We start from the raw sequence: 15200 nt of genomic DNA on the forward strand, positions 1-15200 counted from the left end.
ATTCCAGGTTCTGATGCCATACCTGTCATACTTCCAGGTTACTATATTATGTGCAGCAGTGAAAAAAAAATTCATGATAGGTAATATTTGAAGAGCACCTAGTAGGTGTTAGACACTGTGCTAAGCACTTTATAAATATTAATCTCATTGGATCCCCATAACAACTCTGGGATATAAGTGTTGTTATTATCCCCTTTTGAGGAAACTGAGGTAAAGAGAGATTAAGTGACTTGCCCAGAATCACACAGCTAGTAAGATGTGAGACCAAATCTTAAGTCAAGTTTTCCTGACTCCAGCCTCAGAGGTCTATCCACTGAGTCATCTGATTCAGTCTCAATGAAAGTAGGACTTAGCTCCAACTATCTAATCCTTACCCAATTTTCAATTTTCCTGCTTAAGTTCTATTCCTCCTAAAGTCTTCCTGAAGGCTCTAGATCAACCTACAGTGATGTCTCTTCTGTGATATTTTGATTGATTACGTCTTCCAACCCCTCTTTCAGGAATGTCCCAACCAAGATTCTCTTCAGTTCCCTCTCCATCTCCTTCACAACCTAATTACCTTGCTGTTGACCATTATGCCCTTTCTTCTTCCCCACTCTCCTCCAGTTCTAGAATCATAATTCTGTTCTTGGGTTATTCCAATAGTCTTCATGACCCCATTTAGGGTTTTCTTGGCAAAGATACTGGAGTGATTTGACATTTCCTTCTCCAGCTCACTTTACAGATGAAGAACTGAAGCAAAAAGGGTTAAATGATTTGACAAGGGTCACACAGATAGTAAATGCCTAATGCTGGATTTGAACTCAGGAAGGTAAGTACCATCCCCAGCTCTCCATGCACTCTGGCACCTCCTAGCTGTCCTCAGAATCATAAACCATGATCAAATCAGTTGCTTTTAATCCTAGAAGGAAGGTGTTAGCTTCTCCCCACTGTCCTCACTCACCATCCTGAACTTCCTAAAGCAAAGCACCTCTTCCTTGACCAACAGTCCTCTGTGTTACAAGATCCCCCACCTTATTAGAATATAAGCTCTTTGATGGCAAGAACCATATTTGTTTTTCTATTTTAAGTCCTAAACCTTAGCACAGAGCCTGACACTTTAAAAAAAAATTATACATTCGTTTTAAAAATTCCTTTTCTGTTCTCCCCTACTGGGCTAGACCACAAACTGCTTGAGGATAAAGACTAAATTCTTTTAGAAAGTTACTTCAAACAATAATAAAATAGTGATTATTGTTTATCTCCCTCAATAGCACATAGTAGTATTTTTCACACAACAGGTGCTCAACAAATAATTGTTCATAAGAGGGGAATGCAAGTAAGAACAAGCAAATGAACGGATGAGTAAGCTCATCTTGCACTTGCTGTGTGCAATTCTCTAATTTGTTCATGTGATCATCTTACCTCCTCAAAGGCAAACACCCCCCAAATGATCTATAATGTGTTTCCTTCTGTAGTTTACAAGATGGTCATTTCACTTGTCCATCATAACTATCCTGTGAAGTGTGCAGGACCAATATAATTCTGTTGTGCAGATGAAGCACAAAGAGATCACATGACTTAGTGTTACAAGTACGTAGATTTAAAGCTAGAATGCACCTTAGAAGTATCCAACTCACTCATTTTATAGGTAAAGAAACTGGATCAGGAAGGTTGAAGGGAAGTGTTCAAGGTTAATTAAGCAGCTCACAAGTAACTGAAGTGAGATTTGAACTCAGGTCTTTCTGACTTAAATTTTGTACCTTAACCACTACTCAATACTGCCTGTCTGATAATGGCAGTAGCAACTGTAGAACTCAGTCCTTCTGATTTTGTGTTTCACAAAAAAGACTACCCCCAGGTCACCACATGAAGAGCTGGGGACAAAGTGGGATACTTGACAATCAAATGATTATATTGGTGAAAGTAATCCCTGTTGAAAATGCACCTTCCTTGTTTATAACAGCTCTTTTTGTGGCAAGGAATTGGAAATTGAGTAGATGACCATCAGTTGAGGAATGGCTGAATAGATTATTGTATATGAATGTAATGGAATATTATTATTCTGTAAGAAAAGATGAACAGACTGATTTTGGGAAAGCCTGGAACTGATATTGAATAAGTGAATAGAACCAAGAGAACATTATACTCAGTAACAACAAGATTATGTGATGATCAATTCTGATGGAGTTGGCTCTTTTCAGTAAGGAAGTGATTTAAGGCAATTCCAATAGACTTGTGATAGAAAGAACCATCCAGGGAGAGAAGTATGAAGACTGAATGTGAGTCAAAGCATAGTATTTTTATCTTCTTGGTTTTGGTTTGCTTTTTTTTTTCCTTTTGTCTTGATTTTTCTTGCACAGAATGACGCATGTGAAAATATATTTAGAAGAATTGCACAGGTTTAACCTATATTAGATTGCTTGCTGTGTTAGGGAGCAGGAGAGAGGTAGAGAGGAAGAAAAATTTGGAACACAAGATTTTGCAAAGGTGAATGTTGAAAACTATCTTTGCATGTATTTTGAGAGAGAAACAAAACAGAGACAGAAACAGAGACAGAGACACAGAGAGACAGAGAGACAGGAAAGAGAGAGAGGAGAGAGAGACAGAGAGAGAATATACCTTCCTGTCCTCTATTTCTGGTTTATGGTCCTGGTTTGATATCACTCAGTTTTCTTCCCTAGTCAATAACAAGGAGCTCTCAAAATACTTTGCTTGTTCATCTTTGATGTGTTTACCAGAAGGCTCATAGGAGCTTAAGCTTAGCTCTGAAGTCATCTATTTCACACACCCTTATTTTACAGATCAGGAAACTGAGGAATGGTGAGATTAAATGACTTGCCTAAGGTTCCCCAGGTATATAGTAAGGGGCAGAGGCAAAGTTGATTTTTCTGGTTCCAATTCCTATGCTTTCTGCAGCGCCATGATACACATGGCTTGGCCACTAGGTGGCACGCTGGCTAGAATGGCAAATAAAACCCAAACACCTGAGGTTGAACCCTGCCTCAGATACTTTACTACAGGTACTGCCAGGTTAACTTTTCTTATCCTGTGTTGTCTCATCTGTAAAATAGCAATAATAATAAAATCCACCTCACAGGGTCATTTTATGAGATTATATAAAGGACTTTACAAATTTAAAGTGTCCTATAAAATTTATTATCATGTTGATGATTATGTATTAGTGTTTATCATAGCTACTTCACCTAATAGATCATAGGCTTTTAATTAAAAAAAAAAAACTGGATCTTATTTTAAATTTTACAAAAGAAAAAAAAATTTTTGAAAAATTTTTTAAAATAAATTTTGCATCTCCTCCTACTCCTAGCATAGTAGACTCTTTGTTGAATTTAATTCTCTTCGTCTCACTTATCTCTGAGTGCCTGGAACCTAGTGAGCACTAATCAGTGCTCATTCTACTGTCTGTCTGCCTATCTATCCATCTGTCTGGCTGCCTATATATCTGTCTTCTACCTTACTATCAAAATCTATCATTCTCCTCATTTTTAGGAAAAGCTTCCTTTAGTCTCTTGTCAACAGCAATGACTTTAGCAGCTTCTCCAAGTCTCCTAGATTTGTGTTAGTCAGAATCTCTTTTCCTTCTCAGTTTCCAAAAGTCTTGTTTCTGCCTGGAGCCAAAGCAAGACAGCTCTGCAATGCATTTGTGGCTCCATTAACAAATTCAATATGTGTTCAGTCATCACTTTTTCCCCTCTCCTCCCCTTCCCCATCAGCTAGTCTTGTGCTTCAGGCAATAAAATAAAATAAAATCTCATATTTCTAGAGCATACCTCACAACAATTCTGTGAGTTAGTAGTGTAAGTATCATTGTGCCTATTTTTCAGATGAAGAAACTAATTTTAAGATGGGGAGAAATAAACTAACTTGCCTCGCATCAGCCAATAAGTTGGTCAGCACACAATTATTAAACATCTACTATATGCCAGAAAATTGTGCTAAGAGCTAGGGATATAAAAAACAGCAAAGCCCAAACTCATCTCTGACCAGAAGCTCCAATTCTAAGGAAGGGAGATAGCATGTGTAGCTAACTGGTAAATGAAAGGAGCTAAAATTCAATCCCTAGTCTTTGGATACTAAATCAAGCACTCTTTCCACTCTTCCCTTCCCCACCTCTAGTAGAGGCCCCAGTGGAGCCAATACTTGATTGTCCATCAGACACAGATAGATGATACCTATAAGGTATTAATCTCATAATCCAACAGCAGCCAATTAAGTCCTATTCATCCAACTTTTTGTTTGTGCCAACAAAATAGTGTGAAATGTGTTTCAATCCATCATTCTCAGAAGAGTTAAGTCTTTAATGACTGCAAAAAAAAATCAACTTTTTTTAATAAGCAAAAATCTACCTTCTCTTTCTTCTAGCTCCCCTACCCTCTTTCTTTCAGTGAAATGACCTGAGTGAAATATAAAAAGACCTGGAGAATACACCAAATGTTTTAAAAAGTTAAAGGTATCATTAGAATACCACAATCCAGCCAAACTGGACTTCTTCCTATTCCTTACACATGACATATCATCTCCTCTATGATTTTTCATAGGCTGTCCCCCATGCTTGTACTTCTCCTCACTTTTGCCTCCCTAATTTCCCTCAAACTCCAACTCAAACATCACCTTTCAAACTCTTCCCTGATCCTCTCCAGCTGCTAGTGGTCTCTCCTGCAAAACTGCTTTGTATTTATATTTATCTTGTATATACTTGTAATTTCAAGGACAAGGTTTCTTTCTTTCCTTCTTTTTTTCTTCTTTGTTCTTTTCCTTTGCTTTTCTTGAACTTTAACAACTGTGAAACACAAAGACTTGGCTCTTTTCAATAGCGAGGTGATTCTGGATAATTCCGATGGTCTTATGATGGAGAAACTCCATCTGAATGGGACTGGATGTGGATCACAACATAGTATTTTCACCTCTTTTGTTGTTGTTTGCTTCCATTTTGTTTTCTTTTTCATTTTTTTCCCTTTTTGATCTGATTTTTTTCTTGTGCAGCATAATTGTGGAAATATGTGTAGAAGAATTGTACATGTTTAACATATATTGGACTACTTGCTATCTAAGGTAGGAGGAAGGGAAGAAGAAAAATTGGGAACACAAGGTTTTGCAAAGATTAATGTTGAGAACTGTTTTTGCATGTATTTTGAAAATAAAAGGCTATTATATAATAACTATGCATTGTTATTAAATTCCAACATTTGTCATGTACAAAAAATTTATATTTCAATCTGCATACTAAATCTACTGCTTTCTGTATGACAATGGTTAGAATGTTTTGTCATCAGTCTTTGGGAATCATTTTTGGTGATTGCATTTATCAGAGTTCTTAAGTCTTTCTAATTGCTTGCCAATACAATGTTTATACAATATGTAATTGTAAGTGTAAATTATGTTTACCTGGTTCTATTCTCTTCATTTTAAATCAGTTCATACTGCTCTTCCCAGGTTTCTCTGAAGCTAGCTCCTTCATTACTTCTTACAATAGTATTCCCATCACATTTATATACCATAATTTGTTCAGCCATTCCTCAAACTAATGGGTATTTTCTAGGTTTCAGTTCCTTGTCAGAACAAAAAGAAGTATTATGTTTTGTTTCTGATTTCTCTGGGAGCAAAGACCTAGTAATGCTGTCACTGAGTCCTTGGTGCATCATCCCCTATACTTAGCACATCCCCTGTACTTACCTAACTGCCAAATAGATGGTGAATTTGTCCGGAGTATTGTATAGTGAATTATTGCACTGGGTAAGGGTTAGAGCAAATGTTTTCTGAGACCTCTTCCAACTCTCTAACATTCTGCTGATATAACAGTCCTTGGCTACAACTTAACCTGAATTCCCTAACAGGTTACCTGTCTTACCTCACCTAACTCAGAAACCCAAAAGGAAGCCCAGGAGCCTATAACTCCATAGTTGCAGACAGGATTGGGCAGCTGTTCTCACATAGCCACACTCAACTCCTTTACTATTCCCCAATGCTTCTAAAATGAGCCAGGCTCTAATGGACTCTGAGTGATGACATCACCACTGCTGATTCATAGCTCAGGCCCTTTACCCCAGGAAGAATTCCAAAAAGGGCTTTGCTTGTCATTAGATAGAAGGGGTCAGTCGCAATTGCTTCTGATACAGAATGTGGCAATTCACTGGGAACTGCTATGTCAAGAATAGGGTAAGAGGGCAGCCTTTGTACAGTATGGAGCCGATTCTCAGAGCTGTTATTCTGAGAGTTTCTCTGGCATTTCCCCATGACCCAGGATGCAAAGGAATGCCACGTCTTAGAAATGATGGATGTCATTCCCTCAGTGGATTAGCTGCTGGTTGAATGATTCATTTATTACGTCTCTGATCTTCAGAGCTGTGAGACCCTTACCGTTCCCTTAGCTACTACTTCATCAGTTCTTTCATTCAATAATTCAAGAAACATTTGTTTTATTCTATAAATATAAAATATAAACACTTGTTTTATTCAACAAGTTAAAAGTAAAATTATTTAAAAAACAAACAAAACCACAGATTTGATAAGCTTCATGAGGGCAAGAATTTGTAACTCCAGCATCTTCCAAGTGGCATCTGGCATAGAGTATCATAGAATATGTGCTTTATTGTTGGTTTGCTGTCTTTATGTGCCAGGCACCTAGTTAAACACTGGAGATAGGAATTATTTTGTCCAAAATTGGACAGCCAGGATAATGAAGGGACTCTAGATCAGTCATTTGAGGATTACTTGGATAATTTGAATATATTTAGCCTAAAGAAAAGAAGACTTAAGAACAGGGATGTGTTGGAGCCAGTACCCAAGACAGTATTTTTTTTTAATTTTTGATGTGAATTTTTACACTTTGTACAGAGCAGGGCTTGATTTATTACTTTGGGGGTTGTCTAAACTTAAGAAAGTATAGAGAAAATGGTGATAATGCAGATTCACCTAAAAAATGTGTAATGCTTATTATTTTTTGTTGCTATTGTTAATCATTTGGCAGCATAGCCCTGATTAAGGTACCTAGTACCTGTCTTCAAGTATTTGAAGGGTTGTCACATGGAAATAAGAATATTGCTCTATATGGTCCCAGGAGAAATGCAAGAAAGCTAAAAAAAAAAAAAAAAAAAAGCAAATTTAAGCTGAAGAAAAGGGAAAACTTTCTAACAATGAGAGGTTAAGTAGGAGAACTGGCAGAAGTCATCTTGGGAAATAGGGAGTGAGCTCTCCATCACCAAAATTCTTTAAGCAAAAGCTAATGGAAAGCTGGCAGAGTATATTAGCAAGAGGATTCTTGGACTAGACTCTCTTTAAGATTCAGTTTTTTGTGTGCCCCTCCATGCTAATTAGAATGAAGGACTCCCTTGTGGAGATCCTTAAGCCTCAGCTTCCTCATCTGCAAAATGAGGTGATGGACTTGATAGTATCTGAGGTCTCTTCCAGCTTTAATTCTAGGATCCTATCATCTCTGATCCCTGATGGATGGTCATACTATACACAGAGGCTAAGCCCAAGTCTGTCCATTTATGACTAGCCCTATCTATCATTTTATAGGTGAGAAAACTGAAGAAAGGAAAGTGACTGCTCTAAAGTCATACAAATATTAAGTGACAATAATGCAGTGGAGAGACTGCTGAAAGGCTCTTAAAGTCTAAAATACCTAGCTGGAGGAAACTTTAAAAATAAATAAAATAGAAAACCAAAAATAAAAATTACATTAAATTTAAAAAAAAAATAAAGCTGGAAAGGCCATGTGATCCAACGCCTTCTTTTTTTTTTTTACAAATGAAGAAACCAAGGCTCAAGGAGTTTAAGTTATTTGCCAAAAAGGCTATACAAGTAGTTAGTTTCAAGGGTATGATTTGAATCCTTGACCTCTGACTCCAGAACTAGGGCTGTGACCCTAAAAAGTGTTTGGTGAACCATAAAGTTGGTTAAAAGTAGTCACAAAACATATTCCTAAAGACAGTTTCTAAACCTTGAGAAGAGTAAGACTCCTTTGGATTTATAATGAATTTTTCTTCCATAGTTGCCTAAAGGTTCCACCTACCATGGTAACCCCATTCCCAATCTCACAATATTTCTGGGCCATAAAAGGAGAGTAACTTCTAAATCTTTCCTGAGCACTAAGACATTTATTTCACAGAGAAAAAAAAATGACAACTGCACAGCCCAGTCTAACTTCAGGAGTTCTTTGGCCTGATCCTTGCTACTTCTGGTGATGGGTTGACTAAATACAATTATGCAAAGTTATGTGCATAGAAAGTAACATGTTGCACTCTAATTATTGGCCAAATCTTTGAAAGAATTCTTGTATAATTTTCCAGAGTAATCAATTCACCTCTTTTCCTTGGCTTGATTAATGTTGTGGGCCAATCTGAGGCCTTCCTTTCCACCACCACCCTTGCATCAGTTCCCCTCACCCCAAATAAACAGAGCTCTGGATGTCATTAGCTACTCCAACTACACTAAAAAAAAAATCTGTTTCACATAAAAGGACAAATGAGAATAAATATTCCCCCATCTTTAATGTACTAACTACATTCTTTTCCACAGATTGTTCTTGTTATTATTTCTCCATTTGAGAGGAATTTGAACACAGTTTTCCTTCTACAGCCCATGATTGCAAAGAGCTAAAGGGCTTGGAAATCTGACACAAGTCAGTAAGCTCTGAAAATGTGGCAGCTTCTAAGAATTTGAGATGCTCTGCTTTTCTCTACCTATTTGCTCTGCACTCCCTCACTCCCCCTCATCTCTTGATTTGATATTACTGGTTTATGCTATACTCCCTTTCCAGCTCTTATAAATAAAACATTCATCAAAGCAGTCATGCCCGGGACAACGCTGAACAGAAAAGCCAAAATATTATCTGGTGAAGGAAAAAGAGAAGAAACTATCTCATAACAAGGTAGTTTTTTCTTTCATTCAAGGAATGGACAAACAATAATTACAATATAAAAAAAGATTATCCTTCAAAAAAGACATTATTTACTTACTGCTGGTAGACCAAGAATCACCCTTTATAAATATATGAATATAGGTCTAGAACTAGAAGGGACTGTTTAGTTCATCTTCCTCTGAGGCTCAGGGAATTGTGACTTCTCCATTGTTACACAGAGATAGGATATGAATCCAGCTCCTCTAATTCCACAGCCTGATGTTCTATCCACCGTACCTTGTTATGACCAACAACATGCAAGCAAAAATATATCTGGCCATGGTTAAAGTAGCCATTCGGAAAGAAGCAGAGCTAACTGGACTATGCAGTTCAACCAGGTGATCCTACCCTTCTCTACCTACACCATGTCTACTACACCTAATCCTATACATTTTGGATAGACTGAAACTTATGGCTGAAGACATTCCCCTCCCCCTCCCTTTTTCTTCCTTCTGAACTTTACAATCTGTCTTGTAAAGTAAAGCTGTCCACTAAAACCACTATTTCTGGCCTATCTGGAAGTGAAGGGGAAAGAGTGCTTCACTTTAAATTTATTAGAAAATGGAGGCTGGGGAACTATAAAAATAAGTCCATGTTATTAAAACAAGCAGACAGAAATTGTAGCTCGAGCTCTGGCGAATATGACCATATGTAGTGAGACCAACACCTTTGCCCACATAGCTAAGTTCTCTCCCAAACTTTTTTGGAGCTGAGGACTGGGGGTGTCTCATTTTAAGAATAAAACCTTGACATGTTTCTTATAGAATGTGTTGGAAAGCTAAGGACAGCTTAACTTTAATTGTGTCCCTGCCAGAAGGTGAGCCCTTTTTCAAAATGTAGTGGTGTGGAGAATTCAAACCCAATGGGGAAGAATACTCTAGAATTGGCATTTCTTTTGGTAGAGCTTCAACTGTAAATTTATCTCGGGATGCGTGAGCCTCCAAAAATCCACCAGCCCCTGCGGTGCTTACAAGACCACAGCCACATGAAGAATGAAATTAAACCCCATGGAAATCTTTGACATTTCTAACATTATGCAATATTTGGGTGAAAAGAAAGACAGGAAGATGGGAGGGGTACAGGGAGGAAGATATCAGAAAATCTTCTATCCTTCCCAGGGCTTAACCCAGCTATTTCTAGCTCCTAATTATACATGTCACCATCACTTCATGGACAGTTTTAAGAGCCACGAAAGAGGACTATTATGTAACTCCTTTAAAGTAGGAAATTAGGACCTCTTGAATGAATTCTGTTACTGTGCTTTAACTTTTGAAAAGTTGGGAAGAAACTACAGTTCTATTTCGAGGTGGGCAAATCCATCCTATAACTCTGCCCAGAAAACACCACAAGGTTTGATGTATCACCGAAAGTTTCATAACCAAAACAGCTCAAGTAGTTTGAACTGCTGGAACATTTAGTTTCTAAATCCTATTAGCCTGAAAAGCAGAGGAATGGTTTCCTCATTGCCAATTATTCAAAAATGCAAATGTTTGAGATCAAATAAATATTCATCTTTTTTTCTTCTAAACTGAGTCCAGCAAAATGTTCTGGTCAACAGGATAAAAAGGGAAGTCTGTTTCTAAGGAAGCCATTGGCGGGCACATACATAAAGCAGAGCTACATGAAACTTTTGGACATTTAGGTACTCTGGGCCTAACTGGTTCTTAAAAAACATGAGAAAGTAATTTATTTCAAGCCTCAAGCTCCCCCTAGTGGATAAAAACAAAAAACCTTGGATTTACTGGGATGTCATAGTTGACAATTGCAGTGGACTGGCTGCCCAAAAATATTAATACCTCAAGGTTATAGTGAGTTTTTTTTCATTCATTTCCAGATCGAGGACTTTATGAGAAACTCATCATAACCTAAAATAAGTCTTTGCCTTGGGGAGCGAGAGAACTATTTAAAAATAAGTAATTTGTTGTGTTGGGTAGAGTGCTAGGTTTAGCATTAGGGAGAATTGGGTTCAACTCACATTCCTGTCTCCTATTTGCTATAGCCTTCCCAATCTTCAATTTCTCCACCTCTAAAATGGGGATAAAAAATTCTTTATGATTTCTCTCACAGAGTTGTTATGAGCCTTATATGAGATAATTCATATAACAAAGAGTCTCATCACAACCCTCTAAGTTTACTGACCCAGATCTTGTAGTTTAATTGGTTAAGTATTTGCTTTTTGCCAAGAAGAAAAAGAAGAGCAAAATTTGGAGTCTTTTTTTTTTTTTTTTTTTTTTGGCCTCTGAACTTACTAAACAGTTTCGGTTTAACCTTTCTGTACTTCTTTAAGACAGAGGTTTCAGATTCAGGTCTGCTGTTGGCCAACTTGTAAAATTAAAAGGTTAAATAAGATGATCTCTAAGAAGTTTTCTAATCCTTTTTCATGGAATCACACATTAAAGGCATTTAATTCATTCTCTCTCTCCTTTTTGATTTTTAACAGATGAAGAAAATGAGGGTGAGAGAAATTAAATGACTGACCCAAAGACCTCTCCCTGGAAAGCAGCAGGATACAGTGGGAAGGATATTAAGTAGTGTCAGTGGGTTGAAATCACACCAGGACTTTGGACAGGTAACAAGCTCCCTCGGTGCCTCCATTTCTCAACTACAAATGAAGGAGACTGAATGGTCTAAGTGGTGATCCCACATCTAGAACTCTTTCCACAATACTATACTGCCTCCTAAAGCCTTTCCTATGTTCCAAAGGACTTAAAGACTACTCCTTTGTGAAATGGGAACACTATTTATTTACATTATTATGAGAAAAAGGATTTTGTGGCCTATAAAAGTGAATGCTCTCATCATAGAATGTTCCAGGACACAAATAATCATAGGATCATATAGTAAGCAGTGAAAGGGAAGTCTGCAATACAGCATGTTCCTTTTCCAGAAAGGGAAACTGAAAGTTTTACTAAAAATCTTTTGCATCATATAGAGTAACTTATTTTATAGATCAAAAGAATTACAACCACCACTGGATTCTTCAGACCCTAACCAAAATACAGGCACTGGTGTCTTCATTAGGAATTCTCACACTACAAATAATGACATCTTAAGATTAACAAAACGGGGTTTTCTATTTTGTCTGAATTAATTCCCCTTCTCTCTTTTTTGATCCTCACTTGTGATTCCATAGATGTGTGGAACTCCCACTGTGGAAACACCATCCATTAAGACTGGCAACTTGATTGTCTGGCCTTATTGGGTAGTGGGGATACCAAATAGGTTTAAATGACTTTTAAAAGCTAGTAGTGTCAAAGGCAGAAAGGACTTGAAACCAAATGTTCTGCTTCAAAAGTAATCCCCTCTCCTCCCACTCCACTATGCTGTACTGTCTCTCACACTCCATTTCACAAATTTGGAAACTAAGGTTAAAAACAGCTTTGAGACATTAAGCCACAGGTTGGCAAGTGAAGGAACTAGAATTTGAATCCCTATCTTCTGCCCCCACATCTGGTGCTATTCCCCTACATTCATAAATTAAGAACTATACAACAAATTAAAACTAATGCTGTAATTGATACCAATGAACCAATTTAAATAATTACACTGCCACCCTGACCTAAAGCTTAAAGTAAGATGATGCTTTTCATAATTTTCTTGCTCTAGTAAGAATGAACCAGATTCAAATTACCAACAACTATGTATATAAAGAAAAGATGAAGTTGCATAAAATTTATTTTTTCACCTTTTTTTTTCATTTACATCAATCCCATCTGGACCATACAAGGGCACTGAACAATAAATAGCTTGCATTTATTTTTCACTGAAGTCAAGACCTTTTAGAACTTGAATAAGTTATTTACATCACGTGTATTAGGTGATGGGTACAAAACATCAGCATCACAATAAATAGTTATCATCTCCACATCAGGAATCATGTTTTCAAACAAATTAAATGATCTTTAAAGGCATAGCATACACAACTTTTATTAGGCAACAGGAATGAACCAGATTGGCAAACAATGAAAGAAGAACTGTATTTGAAATGCTCAAGATCACAAGTGTGTCATCATACGTTTTAGAATTTAAATCATCCGGGATTTCTTGTTAAATTGAACCATATTGTACCAGAATTCCCCTCTAATCAAAAAACCATGTGCTCGCAAATACTTTGCAATGAGGCTTTTATATACATATACATATATATATATATATATATATATATATATATATATATATATATATATATACATATATATATATATAATATGTGAAGGGAGACATCAATATGGAAATTTTAGAATTCTGGATGAGTTTTAAATCTAATCCCCTGTCTTCTACTACAAACTGACAAACTAGACACTATTTTGGCAACTCTTGCTCCTGCTGCCAACATCCAAACCTCACAAGGAAGCCTGACAATACTGAATATGCTGTGTGACGATATTCAGAATTGTACATCACACCAGCTAATGTCATCAAGGACATGGGTGCACAAGCAATGTTACTTTGGTATGAAAAGGCAATGTTCATAGCAGTGGTATCGTTGTGCAATTTGTCATGTTCATTTTCACAGACTCACAGGATTTAGAGTTCAAAGGGGCCTTAGATAATCAGAAAGACTCTCTTAAGCTTACAAAGAAGGAAACTGAAGCTGATAGAGGGGAAGTGACTTGGCCAAGATCATACAGCTTGTAATGTAGCCGGCTTCTGAATCTAGGTCCCAACTATAAGTCCAGTGCTATGTCACACTGCAATTATTTCCTCTCAAAACAGTCAATCCTCCTCACACACACACAAAAAGGATAAAATTAGAGAAACCATTTCCTAAGAAGGCTTTGCAGGAAAGGTAAGATTAAAGAAATGCAAGAAGAAGGAGAATCTTTTATATTCATAAAAAAATTGCTTGTATCTTTTTAAATGGCAGCATGGAATCATAAAGGGAATCAAATTTTGTTACTTTAGAAATGAAACACTTAGCAATTAAATCAGATATAATAATCCCTTCCTTTCTCCCTCCCTCCAAAAAAGAAAGCAGACATTTAGAGATATAGAAAATGAAAGAAATTATATTAGGAGAAGACCTCAGAAAAAGCTCAAAGGCCTTTGCTTTCAAGTTAAAATTAAGAATTGAGATATAAATATTTGGAGGTAAAGGCTTAATGGTACTTCTCATCAAAAAATGTGAGCCTAGATAATCATTGTGTCCCAATTATAAAGGTTAAAAAATAATAATATATGTATAAAAACAAAATCCTGTCTGAAGAAACAGGCATTAGAATTTCCACTTTCCATTGAATGCAAAATTCAAAATTCATTAAAAAGTACTTTCTGTTACCTAACTTTCCAATAGGGAAGAGTAGCATGGAAGAAAAGAGAGTACATACATAAACAAAATCTGAAATGGAGGGAGAAAAAAAGATAGTACTCTTCCAACTTCCCCTTTGCTGTTGTAAAACAGTGATGCTTTCTTTGCTTAGAAAACAGAAAGCATCCCATGCTCCTTAGGTTTTTGCAACAAACTCCTGATAGGAGAGGCTAGAATTCGGCATTAAGCTGCTGGACAGCCTAATGTTAAACACTCCCACCCTACTCCAAAGTGTAAGGAGGTGAAGATGCACGCGTTTACACACACACATAAGCACACACACACACACACACACACACACACACACACACACACACACACATCCAAAATGCCAAGAGTAAAAAAGTACTAAAGAAATAGTAGTTTATGCCCCTGATTTGGCTTGGTCTATTTCTAAAATAAAACAAAAAACCCCAAACACCCCCACAAACAAAAACAATCTGCCTAGACTATTGTGGTATTATTATTTTAATTTCAAGGAGAAGGATTGCTTAGCCAGTGCTAACTAAGTTTAGTCTGCTGTGCTAATTGGCCAGAGTGTCCCTTGGAAATCCAAGACACTCTCCAAGATTTAAGTGCAGCTGTGCCTAGAAATAGAGAAGAGCCGAAAGTCCCTTCCAGGCTGGTCATTTTAATGGAGGGAAACATGAAGAGAAAGAAGAGGAGAAAAGGAGAAGAGAAGAGAAGAGAAGAGAAGAGAAGAGAAGAGAAGAGAAGAGAAGAGAAGAGAAGAGAAGAGAAGAGAAGAGAAGAGAAGAAAAAGTCAGCAGAAACAGAAAAAAAAAGGAAATGGAACCATGATTTGGAAGTTTATTGACCCATAGGTTTTTCTACTACACAGCTCAGAACAATCAAAATGGCACACTTTGCAAATTGGCCAGAATCTCCATGTGAAGTCTTCAAATGTTGATTTTTTTTTCCCTTTATGGTGTAAGACTTAATTTTTTTTCAATATGAACTCCTCAGCAGGAATTGAATTGAGTTCAAAAC

The sequence above is a fragment of the Sminthopsis crassicaudata genome, chromosome 2 (genome assembly GCF_048593235.1).
Source record: "Sminthopsis crassicaudata isolate SCR6 chromosome 2, ASM4859323v1, whole genome shotgun sequence".
In the NCBI taxonomy this organism is placed as follows: domain Eukaryota; kingdom Metazoa; phylum Chordata; class Mammalia; order Dasyuromorphia; family Dasyuridae; genus Sminthopsis; species Sminthopsis crassicaudata.